Here is a 15326-nt window from a genome sequence, read left to right as displayed (position 1 = left end):
TACAGAGAGCTGTACGCAGTCCTGGAAGCATTAAAAGGAGAGTGTCTTTTAAAAGGGCGGCACCTAAGAATAATGTCCGACAATACCACAACGGTGGCTTATCTGCGACACCAAGGAGGGACAAGGTCACGGCCTCTGGGTGCGATAGCAAGAAGAATCTTCTCCTGGGCAGAAGAGAACGCTTTATCTCTTTCTGCCAGCCACCTAAGGGGCTGCGAAAATACAGGAGCAGAGATAATAGATCCAGGAGAATGGTCTCTGAACAGGAATATCTTCCAGAAGATCTCAGAAAGATGGGGCCGTCCGGAGGTAGACTTATTCGCCTCCAGAAGAAATACGCAGGTAGAATGCTTCTGCTCCCTAAACCCAGGAGACAGACTATGGGCAATCGATGCCCTGTCCATTCAGTGGAAATGGAAACTAGCCTACGCCTTTCCCCCAATACCTCTACTACCTCGGGTTGTCCAGAAGCTCCTAGGGGAACCAACTACTCTCATCCTAATAGCCCCTCTATGGCCAAAGAGGAGTTGGTTCTCCACTCTAAAACAGCTATCGCTAGAGGATCCGTGGGAGATACCCTTCCAGAGGGACATTCTAGTCCAGGGCCCTCTTCTTCATCCAGACCCAGGTATATTCAAGCTGTCAGCCTGGATCCTGAGAGCGAGACGTTAAGAAGCAGGGGTCTTTCGGAAAAGGTGATACTTACTCTGAGGGCTAGTAGGAAAAGGGTGACTTCCTCCATCTACCTTAAGATCTGGAAGAAATACTGTTCTTGGTTAGGAGTTGAGCGCCCAGACACCTCCCTTCCTCCCATCAATAGTATTTTAGACTTTCTACAGTGCGGCCTGGAGTTAGGCCTGAGACCTAGTACTCTGAAGGTACAAATTTCTGCCCTCAGCTCCTTCTACGACTGCAGCCTAGCCAATCACAGATGGATCAGGAGGTTCTTCAGAGCGGTTTCAAGATTGAGACCCTCTCTGAGATCCAGAGCTCCTACTTGGGATCTTAACATCGTCCTAAAAGGCCTAACAAAACCTCCATTTGTACCATTGTCGGATATCTCTTTAAAACACCTTTCCCTAAAGACTGCCTTTTTGATTGCAATCACCTCAGCCAGACGTATTGGAGAGATCCAGGCCCTTTCTTGTAGAGAGCCCTACCTCCAGATCAGCAAAGATCACATCCGTCTAACTCTCGATCCAGGTTTTCTCCCTAAAGTAGTCTGATCTTTTCATCGAGAACAGGAGATCTTCCTACCCTCTATCCCTAAATCCGAGCATACAGGGTCTAGCGATAAGTTACATCTCCTAGATGTTAGGAACATAGTTATCCATTACCTGGATTCTACCAGGGATTTCAGGGTTGATAACAATCTCCTTATTCAGTTTTCAGGAAGAAATAAGGGAAAGAAGTTAGCCAGGTCTTCCATAGCCAGATGGATCAGATCCACCATTGAATGCTGTTACAGGATTCAGAACAAGCCCAGTCCTGGTAATGTTAAGGCCTACTCTACTAGGGCCACTGCCTCCTCTTGGGCCGAGAAAGGAGGGGTCTCGCTGGACCAGATCTGTAAAGCCGCAACCTGGTCAAGCGCTAATACTTTTGTAAGACATTATCGTCTTAATCTTCCGGACTCGAATGAAGCTCTTTTCGGCCGGAGGGTTTTACAGGCGATATCCCCACCCACTTAGTTATCTGATATGTCTCAATGTGGGCCATCATGGTGGATGAAATGGAAAAACCGCAATTAGACTTACCGGTAATTCCGTTTCCTTGAATCCACCATGACGGCCCATACTATTCCCCTTCCCAAAAAAAAAAAAAAAATATATATATATATATATATATATATATATATATATATATATATATATATATATATATATATATATATATATATATATATGATTAATAGGAGTTTAAGGGTATGAATCAATATCCTTTTACCTTTTGTTCCACCTTTCGAGTAATTGTAAAGCACTGAGGAGGTGGAGGGGTGGGGGGTTCTTAAACTCTCTGTGTTCCTGCCCCTACAGAGGTCAAGGGTCAATCTCAATGTGGGCCGTCATGGTGGATTCAAGGAAACGGAATTACCGGTAAGTCTAATTGCGTTTTTTGTTTGTTTTTTCTGCAGGGTATAGCAAATCTTGCAAGACCACATTGTATATTAACGTCAGCAGGGACATCGCATTCAAACTGGAGTAAGACTTCACCACTGCCACACAGAGGAGCCTGAATGAGAAGACGACCTATCTATAGTTGGTATACAGTGTGGTCTTGCAAGACTTGCTATATCTTGGAAGATCAATTTCTATCCGGCCACTCTGATACTGTCCATGATAATTTGAGAGTGCAGGGTAGAAACCTGCCACCTCCATTGAAAGTTTAGAGGGACATATCTCAAGAGATTAGAGGTGGCAGGCAGATTAAAAAAAAAAAAAAAACATACACAGGGAGGCAACAATTATTTAGCTCGTATAAACTGTTTATATACTGTAAATATGGTGACTGGTTCTTTTAACCAGTTTACGCATACTGCCATATATGTACATGGGATATATGGAGCATCCATACATGATGGGTATTGGCTGCATAATAAAGCTGACACCCGCCAACCGTGACCACGCTGAATAATGATGCCAATCCCTGACGTTTACTTTCTTGAATGCTACTGTCAATAGCCACAACAGCATCTGTGAGGTTTAAACAGGGAGGGGGCTCCCTTTGATCGAAGCCCCCTGTGTCGAAATTGCAGGGCTCCGATCGACTGCTATGACAGCGTGGGGCCTTAAGTAGTAACATGGTTTGTATGGCTGAAAAAAAGGCAGTTATCTAGAGGAACGCAAAACAAAACTGAGCTAGAAGCCAATTTTCCCTAATTTATGGGAAAAAAACTCCTTCCCGACTCCAATCGGGCAATCAGAATTAACTCCCTGGATCAACGACTCTTCTCCAGAATTCTAGTAGCTATAAGGATGCTGACACGCCTTCAGTTTTTTTTTTTGTGGTTTTTGAAGCCAAAACCAAGAGTGGAGAAGGTGTATCTTTCCTTAATACTTATCTTATGATCCACACAAACTGCATCAAAAAGCCTGAACGTGTGTTGGCACGAATATTACTACACTCAACAAATACATCCAGGATCCTCTTGAATTTTTAATGAGCTCACCATCACTACCTCCTCTGGCAGAGAGGTCCATAGTCTCACTGCTCTTACTGTAAAGAACCCTCTTCTAAGTTAATGTAGAAACCTTTCCTCTAGTTGTAGAGGATCATGTAAATAGATCATGTGAGAGCTTTGAAGGACAAGTTGTAGGCTTTTATAGGAGCCATTTGGGGTTGTCCGAGGTTATGTAAAAACGAAAAAAAAAATATATACCACTGTAAATCTGATAGTCAGCAATATATATACATAAGCTAAGCAGGTTTTAGGCAAAAAAAAGTCTTTCCTCATTTCCCTAGTTCTCTAATGGCTAGGGTTGCCACCCGGCCAGTATCTCGCCAGCAAGGCCGATATTTTAGTGGACCTGCTGACTGGAGTACAGGACCTGCGAGAAGTCATCATGCTGGAGCGCATGTCCTGTCCTCAGCTTTGTCAGTCAGCAATAAATGGAGTAGGTGAGTTATTCTTACTGTGGTGCACTAATGGGGGGGCATTTTTAATTCTTGGAGGCATTATTCATTCTGGGGTGCACTAATGGGGGCTTTAATATTACATGGGGCAGTATTCTGGGGGGCACCAATGGGGCTATTTCTGGGGGTGCTAATGGGAGCAATAATAATGCTGGGGGGCACTAATAGTAACATAGTACATAAGGCCGAAAAAAGACATTTGTCCATCCAGTTCGGCCTATTCTGCAAGTTGATCCAGAGGAAGGCAAAAAAAAACAAAAAAAAAACCCTGAGAGGTAGAAGCTAATTTTCCCCACTTTAGGGGAATAAAAAATTACTTCCCGACTCCAATCAGGCAATCAGAATAACCCCCTGGATCAACGACCCCTCTCTAGTAGCTATAGCCTGTAATAATATTACGCTCCAGAAATACATCCAGGCCCCTCTTGAATTCCTTTATTGCACTCACCATCACCACCTCCTCAGGCAGAGAGTTCCATAGTCTCACTGCTCTTACCATAAAGAATCCTTTTCTATGTTTGTGTACAAACCTTCTTTCCTCCAGAAGCAGAGGATGTCCCCTCGTCACAGTCCTGGGGATAAATAGATAATGGGATAGATCTCTGTACTGACCCCTGATATTTATACATATTAATTAGATCTCCCCTCAGTCGTCTTTTTTTCTAAAGTGAATAACCCTAATTTTGATAATCTTTCAGGGTACTGTAGTTGCCCCATTCCAGTTATTACTTTAGTTGCCCTCCTCTGGACCTTCTCCAGCTCTGCTATGTCTGCCTTGTTTACAGGAGCCCAGAACTGTACACAGTACTCCATGTGTGGTCTGACTAGCGATTTGTAAAGTGGTAGGACTATGTTCTTATCACGGGCATCTATGCCCCTTCTGATGCAACCCATTATCTTATTGGCCTTGGCAGCAGCTGCCTGACACTGGTTATTGCAGCTTAGTTTGCTGTTTATTAAAATTCCTAGATCCTTTTCCATGTCAGTGTTACCGAGTGTTTTATCATTTAGTATGTACAGGTGACTTGCATTATTCCTTCCCATGTGCATAACTTTACATTTGTCAGTGTTAAACCTCATCTGCCACTTATCTGCCCAAGCCTCCAATCTATCCAGATCCCTCTGTAGTGGTATACTGTCCTCTTCAGTGTTAATTACTTTACACAGTTTACACATCTGCGAAAATTGATACTTTACTATGCGAGCCTTCTACAGGATCATTAATAAATATGTTGAAGAGAATAGGGCCCAATACTGACCCCTGAGGTACCCCACTAGTGACAGTGACCCAATCTGAGTGTGTACCGTTAATAACCACCCTCTGTTTTCTATCATTGAGCCAGTTACTTACCCACATACAGACGTTTTCTCCCAGTCCGAGCATTCTCATTTTATATACTAACCTTTTATGTGGTACAGTGTCAAATGCTTTGGAGAAGTCCAGATATACGACATCCATTGATTCGGGGCTGTCAAGTCTAATGAGGGCATTAATATTACTGGGGGGCATTAATGTTTTATAGGGAGCCACAGTATGACAGCAACTTAACACCCTTTGTTAAGCTACACCCCACAACCCCTTCGGGGTGTTTAACTTAGCCAGTATTTTTTGTTGGGAAAGGTGGCAACACTACTTCTGGCCCTTTACCTGCAATAACCACAATCTCTGAGGTTTTCCTCATGAATATTTGTGGGTGTCAAAAAAGACTGCCCCTCCTCCTGCTCTGCAAAGGGAGTGAATAAAAGTGCTGGCGTAAGTGAGATGTCTGACTGCCGGGATATTCAGCAACCGCTTGTATGTGCAGGACTACAAGCCCCAGCTGTACAACGACACTGCTGATACACACAGGATCTTCTGCCTACCTGTTCTTGTGTAGTGTTGAGCGAACTTGTGTTTTAAGTTCAGCGATTAAAGTTCGGGTTTGGGTTATCGAAGAATCGCGTTATGGTTCGTGGTAGCGGAATCTATAAAGCGATTCTTCGATAACCCGAATTTAAGACGCCAAACTTAAAACACAAATTCTCTCAACACTTTTCTTGTGCAATGCTTTGCAGAACTCCTCCAGTCTATCAGCTGTGTCTGCAGGATGAGGAGGGCAGATCCTGTGTCTCTTCACTGCCTGCAGCTGCTCAGCAAAGCCTCCAGCCCTAAGTCTGTGCTGCAGAAGGGGGTTAAAGTTTCCTGAAGAATCCAGTGGGAGGGAGACGCAGGGCAAACAGCAGCAGCTGGACCAGTGCAGGAGGCGTGGCCAGCACAGTTATGTCTAGTACACAGACCTGCTCCTTAGGCTTGTGTACCAAACATCATCGTCAGAGCCGGGAGCGAAGCTGACATCACAGGTCATGTGATCCTAAGTGAAATATGAGAAAGGAGCCACTGCAGATCATGTAAGTGAATTGTAAACACCTTACATTTGGTTAATTAGAAACCTAAAAAGATCAAAAAAATAATTCGGACAGCCCCTTTAACCCCTTCAGGACCCTGCCATTTTTCACCTTCAACAGATAGACGGAACATGCCTAGCAACCCTATTTTAAGCACAGGTAAAAGTAGGCAGTACAGGGGACAAAAATGTGGAATTAAGGGGTAATTGAAAACACAGTGAAAAGTTTAAATAGGGCCACCAAGGAGATATTAATCACCACAATCCAATACTCCAAAAAAAAAAATATATGACAGTTATACTTTAAGGACCAGGCCATTTTTTGCAAATCTGACATGTCACTATATGTGGTGATAACTTTAAAACGCTTTTACTTATCCAAGCCATTCTTAGTTTTTCTCTCCACATATTGTACTTTATGACAGTGGTAAATTTGAGTCAAAATATTTCATTTTTATTTATAAAAAAAAAGCCCTAATTTACCAAAAATTTAGAAAAAATGTCTCTGCTTTTAAAACGGATAGTGATACCTCCTAAAATAGTTATTACTTTACATTTCCCATATGTCTACTTCATGTTTTGATCATTTTGTAAAATTACATTTTCTTTTTTCGGGACATTAGAAGGTTTAGAAGCAAATCTTAAAGAAAAGTTCCAAAACCCAATTTTTAAGGACCAGTTCAGGTCTGAAGTCACTTTGTGGGGCTTACATAATAGAAACCACCCATAAATGGCCCCATTTTAGAAACTACACTGCGTGCAGAATTATTAGGCAAATGAGTATTTTGACCACATCATCCTCTTTATGCATGTTGTCTTACTCCAAGCTGTATATGCTCGAAAGCCTACTACCAATTAAACATATTAGGTGATGTGCATCTCTGTAATGAGAAGGGGTGTGGTCTAATGACATCAACACCCTATATTAGGTGTGCATAATTATTATTTCCTTTGGCAAAATGGGTCAAAAGAAGGACTTGACAGGCTCAGAAAAGTCAAAAATAGTGAGATATCTTGCAGAGGGATGCAGCACTCTTAAAATTGCAAAGCTTCTGAAGCGTGATCATCGAACAATCAAGTGTTTCATTCAAAATAGTCAACAGGGTCGCAAGAAGCGTGTGGAAAAACCAAGGCGCAAAATAACTGCCCATGAACTGAGAAAAGTCAAACGTGCAGCTGCCAAGATGCCACTTGCCACCAGTTTGGCCATATTTCCGAGCTGCAACATCACTGGAGTGCCCAAAAGCACAAGGTGTGCAATACTCACAGACATGGCCAAGGTAAGAAAGGCTGAAAGACGACCACCACTGAACAAGACACACAAGCTGAAATGTCAAGACTGGGCCAAGAAATATCTGAAGACTGATTTTTCTAAGGTTTTATGGACTGATGAAATGAGAGTGAGTCTTGATGGGCCAGATGGATGGGCCCGTGGCTGGATTGGTAAAGGGCAGAGAGCTTCAGTCCGACTCAGACGCCAGCAAGGTGGAGGTGGAGTACTGGTTTGGGCTGGTATCATCAAAGATGAGCTTGTGGGGCCTTTTCGGGTTGAGGATGGAGTCAAGCTCAACTCCCAGTCCTACTGCCAGTTTCTGGAAGACACCTTCTTTAAGCAGTGGTACAGGAAGAAGTCTGCATCCTTCAAGAAAAACATGATTTTCATGCAGGACAATGCTCCATCACACGCGTCCAAGTACTCCACAGCGTGGCTGGCAAGAAAGGGTATCAAAGAAAAAAATCTAATGACATGGCCTCCTTGTTCACCTGATCTGAACCCCATTGAGAACCTGTGGTCCATCATCAAATGTGAGATTTACAAGGAGGGAAAACAGTACACCTCTCTGAACAGTGTCTGGGAGGCTGTGGTTGCTGCTGCACGCAATGTTGATGGTGAACAGATCAAAACACTGACAGAATCCATGGATGGCAGGCTTTTGAGTGTCCTTGCAAAGAAAGGTGGCTATATTGGTCACTGATTTGTTTTTGTTTTGTTTTTGAATGTCAGAAATGTATATTTGTGAATGTTGAGATGTTATATTGGTTTCACTGGTAAAAATAAATAATTGAAATGGGTATATATTTGTTTTTTGTTAAGTTGCCTAATAATTATGCACAGTAATAGTCACCTGCACACACAGATATCCCCCTAAAATAGCTAAAACTAAAAACAAACTAAAAACTACTTCCAAAAATATTCAGCTTTGATATTAATGAGTTTTTTGGGTTCATTGAGAACATGGTTGTTGTTCAATAATAAAATTAATCCTCAAAAATACAACTTGCCTAATAATTCTGCACTCCCTGTACACCTCCAGTGGCGACTCTAGGAACAATATATAGGGGGGGGGGGGGGGCACAAAGATACCACAGTCAAAAATGGGGGGGCAAAAACAAAATAAGTATATATAAATAAGATTACAAAATACGAGAGAATTGCGGTATGCAGGGATACATTTATAATAAAACAATTTACTTACAAAAGAAGCAATTCAGTCGTCTGCTGTGCCGTCCTCTGCTTGCTTCCGCGGATTCTTTCCCCTTCTTTCTGTCTCTCGTCAGTGCACAGGCGTACTGTTATGGTGGATCTGTGGAAGACACACTGTTATGGGGGCATCTGTGGATGACACTTATTATGCCTCTCATTAGCCCCCATTTGCTGCCTCTCATCATTAGCCCCCATATGCTGCCTCTCATCATTAGCCCCCATATGCTGCCTCTCATCATTAGCCCCCATATGCTGCCTCTCATCATTAGCCCCCATATGCTGCCTCTCATTATTAGCCCCTATATGCTGCCTCTCATCATTCGCCCCCATATGCTGCCTCTCATCATTAGCCCCCATATGCTGCCTCTCATCATTAGCCCCCATATGCTGCCTCTCATCATTAGCCCCCTTATGCCTCTCATCATTAGCCCCCATATGCCTCTCATCATTAGCCCCCTTATGCCCCCAGCAGCCACATTTTTTATAAAATAAAAAAACACTTACCTCTCCTGCTCCTGGACGCCGCCTGCCTCTCCTCAGTCGACTGTGCTCTGAACTGGCGCGCACAGCGTGAGGTCACAGAGCGCCCTCACGCTGTGCGCAGCCCTGCACAGCCGAGGACCAGGAAGTGGTAAGTACAGAGCGTTCACCACTTCCTGGTACCTCGGTTCTAATGAGCGCTTCCATAATGGAAGCACTCATTAGTATTCACCTGGGGGAATCAGCGGGGGGCAAAGAACAACATAGATTGCCCCCCCTCACCCCCCCCTAGCGACGCCACTATACACCTCTCAAGGTATTCAAAACTGATTTAACAATCTTTCTTGAAAAAAGAAAAGCTAATGTCTCTTCTGTCCAGAATTGGGCAGGTATTCAAGGCTTCTTCCGTTGTGGTAAATGTAGCAATTGCAAGGTGACCTCTTTTCCTAAAAGAACAATGGAGTTAGTCTCAACCACTAATAGATATTGCCACAAAATTAAAGAGTTTCTTACCTGTAGTTCTGAAGATGTCATATACGTAATTGAGTGTCCATGCAAATATCAATATGTAGGCAGGACTAAGAGATCACTCAGGAAACGTATCTCAGAGCATATTGCCAACATTAAGAAGGGCTTTGACAATCATTCACTATCAAGTCACTTCAAAATGGCACATATTCAAGATCCATCCTGCTTAAGATTTACAGCCATTGACAGAGTGCATAGAGATTGGAGGGGTGGAAACCATATCGAAAAGATGTCGCGATTAGAGACAAAGCGAATCTTTGAACTGAATACACTTCTACCGTTAGGCTTAAATGTAGAGTTTGAACTCTTTGGTTTCTTGTAGGTGGGCGCCGTTTGTCGATGATCAACTGGCCAGTTTTTCAATCTGCCCAGTTTTTCCTCGACAATAGGCCCCCATCTACGTTACACATTGACTAATACATGTATATCAGAAGAGGTCCCCCTAAAGAAACTGTAACTGAATATGGAAGTTTTTAGAGGATTTATTTAATTGGAATTTGTAGAGACTTAGTGTGTTTTTCTAATATATGCCTAGTTGATGATTAGAATTTTTTATATGATCTATATTTAAACTATATATTTTTTTTTTTTTTTAATTTTTAACTTTTTTGAAAAAAACGCATTGAAACCGCACCAAAATCGCGGATGTGTCAATGCGTTTTTTTTTACCTAATATGAATCCTGAGATAATGAATAATAACTGTATGGAAGATTTTTAGTCTGGGAAATTGCAAACAGGATGATTTTTAGCTTAAAGATTTTATTGTAAGTGAATTGTGTTTGTCTAGTTCTTTTTATGTCAAATATAATTGTCCCTTTATCTTTTGTATCATGCTTAACTTTATCCATTCTCAATAATGAGGATACATACACACTGATAGAGAGAGATATATATATGGAAATTTGGGAGATTGAATCCAGGCCAGATTTTTCTTTCGACTCCTGACCCCTATAAAGGAGGGGCATTAACAGAGGGGATGCTAACCACTGATGAAGGGGTCATTTGTTAAACCCTGAAACGTGTTTGGTACTATCCCCTAACATTGGAATCAAGACAAAGTACAGATCGATCACCTGAGGAGGAGTGGAATCCATTATTCAAAGAAACATCAAGTCGTGCATGTAACACTTGCCATATAGAGGAAATCCTCATCCATTGTGGGGCCACGTGTACAAGTAGCGTTGGCGCAAGATTTCCTGACGACTGGTAGCCCTTGAGACCGGAACCTACAACTACAGGTATACCGTGTCGAGGGCGAAAAGAATCCACGCAAGTCCTCCCGGTAAGACTGTTACAGTTTGTCTAAATAAGTGATCGCATTATTTGGGCGATACAGCGGGACGCCGCTGTTGTAGACAAGTGAGCGGGACGCCGCTCTGTTCATTGTCAGCGCTTGATTGCACTTAAGATTGGAGACTGCCTGGTATTGGGATTCGGATTTTAGAGGACATTTGGCAATTATCTATCGAATTTGATACGATTTTTTATTGTGAACATTTATATCACTGCAGGTTTGGTTGATCATCATCCCACCTAGTTTTCTTTGGATTCTTTTGATGGACTATGTATGAGATTTACAATCACCAATATATATAATTATTGTTGCTGTCATAATACTGTATAAGCTACCACTCGGATTTTACCTATTTCTTTTATGTATTATTATTAAATTCTACTGACTACAGAGAGTGCCCAACTATATTTTAGTTCCACAAGAATTAACTGAAAATGTAGATGAAATTTCAGAATTTCACTTTTTTGGCAGATTCATCATTTTAATCAATTTTTTCCATTAACAAAGCAAGGGTTAACAGCCAAACAAAACTCAATATTTATTACCCTGATTCTGTAGTTTACAGGAACACCCCGTATGTGTTCATAAACTTTTGTACGGGCACACGGCAGGGCACAGAAGAAAAGGAACGCCATGTGGTTTTTGGAAGGCAGATTTCACTGGGATAATTTTAAGCTGCCATGTCACATTTGAAGACCCCCTGATGCACCCCTAGAGTAGAAACTCCAAAAAAGTGACCCCATTTTGGAAACTACGGGATAAGGTGGCAGTTTTGTTGGTACTATTTTAGGGTACATATGATTTTTAGTTGCTCTAAATTACACTTTTTGTGAGGCTAGATAAAAAATAGCTGTTTTGGCACTGTTTTTATTGTGTTTTTTTACAATGTTCATCTGACAGGTCAGATCATGTGCTATTTTTATAAAGCAGGTTGTTACAGACGCGACAATACCAAATATGACACAGCGATACCTAATGTCTACTTTTTTAAGTTTTACACAATATAATTTTTTATGGTTCAATATCTTTTTATTGAAGTACAAAGTACTTATTAGCATAAATCGAGAAAATGTTTTCATGAGGATGATGGCTTCATTAGGTATGAGGAATAAATCCTCCAAAATAACCAAATTACAAGGCATGCAACAATAACTAGACAAATATTCAGAAATCTACATAAGTGGTCTCTAGGCTTATATTGTCAATGCAGAAAACCTGAGAGACCAATAGTATAAATGAATTAAGGGAAAAAAAACGTATATAACAATCAAGCTACCTAAAAAGTGAGGAGAGTGGACAGACAGGAACATAAGGAAAAGGGGGGAAGAAGTAGGAAAAAGCTAGAGCTTCAACCAGGTAATATTACAAGGCACCTGACGATACATTGCCAGTAGTTAACCAACCCGAGAGTGCTGTTGAGGAGCGGAACTGATACCAAGGTTCCGAAACCCGCAAAATGGCCAGAGTTAAATTACGGTCGGTAGCACCCAATTCCTCCATGTGAACCAGGAGGTCAAGCGCTGTGGCCCAATGAGCCCTCTGTAAACTCTCGGTTGATCTTCATCTGCGGGGAATGATGTGTTTCATGGCTAGGACAAACAATCTCAACGAACCCTTTTTGACCTGGAAAATTCGGCCAGGGAAAATTGACAAAAGAATTATAGCAGGGGATGCCTGTATATTAGATCTGTAAATGTGATTGTGGAGAGAGAAGACTTCACGCCAGAGGGGGCGACTCCCGGACAGGCCCACCAAATATGAGACATTGTACCCACATCGTAAGAGCACCTCCAGCACGTGTCTAATACTAAAGGATAAAACTGGTGTAGCTTTACCGGGGTCCTATACCATCTGGTGAGTACCTTATAATTAAGTTCTTGTAAGGCCTCATGCAAACGACCGTTTTTTTTTGCGGTCCGCAAAACGGATTTCCGTGATCCGTGACTGTTTTTTCGTCCGTGGGTCTTCCTTGATTTTTGGAGGATCCACGGACATGACTGGCCGTGCGGAGCCAAACGGATCCGTCCTGACTTACAATGCAAGTCAATGGGGACGGATCAGTTTGACGTTGACACAATATGGTGCAATTGCAAACGGATCCGTCCCCCATAGACTTTCAATGTAAAGTCAGGAGTCCCTATTATACCATCGGATCTGAGTTTTCTCCAATCCGATGGTATATTTTAACTTGAAGCGTCCCCATCACCACGGGAACGCCTCTATGTTAGAATATACCATCGGATTTGAGTTAGATCGTGAAACTCAGATCCGACAGTATATTCTAACACAGAGGCATTCCCATAGTGATGGGGACCCTTCAAGTTAGAATATACTGAGAACTGTGTAATAACTGCCCCCTGCTGCCTGGCAGCACCCGATCTCTTACAGGGGGGTGTGATCCGCACAATTAACCCCTTAGATGCTGCACCTGAGGGGTTAATTGTGCGTATCATAGCCCCCTGTAAGAGATCAGGTGCTGCCAGGCAGGAGGGGGCAGACCCCCTCCCTCCCCAGTTTTAAATTTATTGGTGGCCAGTGTGGCCCCCCTCCCTCCCCTGTATTTAACTCATTGGTGGCCAGTGCTGCCTCCCCTCTCCGATTAAACTGGGACTCCGATCGGAACTCTCCGCTGCCACCAATGATGGGGAAGGTGATTTTAATTAGGGGGGGGGGGGAGAGGGGAGGCCGCACTGGCCACCAATGATGGGGGGGGGTGATTTTTATTAGGGGGGGGGAGAGGTGAGTCCGCACTGGCCACCAATGATGGGGGAAGGTGATTTTAATTAGGGGGGGGGGAGAGGGGAGGCCGCACTGGCCACCAATGATGGGGGAAGGTGATTTTAATTAGGGGGGGAGAGGGGAGGCCGCGCTGGCCACCAATGATGGGGGATGGTAATTTTAATTAGGGGGGGGAGAGGGGAGGCCGCACTGGCCACCAATGAATATAATACTGGGGAGGGAGAGAGGGGGGGCCGCACTGGCCACCAATAAATTTAAAACTGGGGAGGGAGGGGGTCTGTCCCCTCCTGCCTGGCAGCACCTGATCTCTTACAGGGGGCTATGATATGCACAATTAACCCCTTAGGTGCGGCACCTGAGGGGTTAATTGTGCGGATCACAGCCCCCTGTAAGAGATCGGGTGCTGCCAGGCAGCAGGGGGCAGTTATTACACAGTTCTCAGTATATTCTAACTTGAAGCGTCCCCATCACTATGGGAACGCCTCTGTGTTAGAATATACTGTCGGATCTGAGTTTTCACGAAGTGTAAACTCAGATCTAAAAAGCTTTTATGCAGACGGATCAGCGGATCCATCTGTGTGAAAGTAGCCGACGGACACGGATGACGGACGCGGATGACAATCTTGTGTGCATCCGTGTTTTTTCACGGACCCATTGACTTGAATGGGTCCGTGAACCGTTGTCCGTCAAAAAAATAGGACAGGTCATATTTTTTTGACGGACAGGAAACACGGATCACTGATGCGGCTGCCAAACGGTGCATTTTCTGATTTTTCCACAGACGTGTCAGTAAATTATAATTCAGTCTAGCCCTGGAGTTTTGCCAGATGAAGGGTGAAATTAGACTTTTAAGTCGGCTGAAATAGTTGAGGGGCACCCCACAAGGAATTGTCTGAAATACATATAAAAGATGTGGTAAAATGTCCATCTGGATGGCATTGATTTTTCCAAACCATGATATGTAAGGTGGCAACCACTTTTGAAGATCCGCTTCTATAGATCTTATCATGGGTTGGTAATTCAATTTAAAAAGAGAGAGATTTGCTGGGATATGAACACCCAGATGTTTGATAGACTGAGTGGCCCACTGGAAGGAAAATGAATCCTTAAGAGAAGCGATCTCCCATTGTGGAAGTGTGATATTCAATATTTCTGACTTCTGAATATTAATTTTAAAGTTACTAAGGCGGCCTAATAGCTCGAATTCTTTGGGTACAGATGGCAGACCAATTCTAGGGGATGTCAAGTATATAAGCAAATCATCTGCAAATAGGGATAATTTATGTTCGGACTTACCTAGTTTAAATCTTTGTATGGAAGGGTTAGCTCTGATGGAATTCGCAAGGGATTCCATCACTAAAATATAGATAAAGGGTGACAAGGGGCAACCCTGGCGTGTTCTATTTTGTATGATAAAGGGAGTAGATAACAATCCATTAACCCGCACACAGGCCGAAGGGGAGGAGTATAGCGCTAGAATTCTATGTAGCATCTTAACCCCCAGACCAATATCGATCAGTGTTTCTTCCAAAAACCGCCAATTTACTCTATCAAATGCCTTCTCAGCATCCACTGCGAGAAGGTACACGGGCAACTTATATAATTTCGCTCTAGCTATCAGACCTATGGTTTTGAGGGTATTGTCCCGGGCTTCCCGTCCCGGCACAAACCCAACCTGTTCTCTATGTACACAGTCTGGGATAAGAGGATGTAGTCTCAAGGCCAGGAGCTTGGCATAAACTTTAAGATCTAATTTAGAATCGATATAGGCCTATAGTTCGA

Source organism: Bufo bufo, chromosome 5, assembly GCF_905171765.1.
Source record: "Bufo bufo chromosome 5, aBufBuf1.1, whole genome shotgun sequence".
In the NCBI taxonomy this organism is placed as follows: Eukaryota; Metazoa; Chordata; class Amphibia; order Anura; family Bufonidae; genus Bufo; species Bufo bufo.
The sequence above is the reverse complement of the archived record's forward strand: the minus strand, read 5'-3'. Positions refer to the sequence as shown.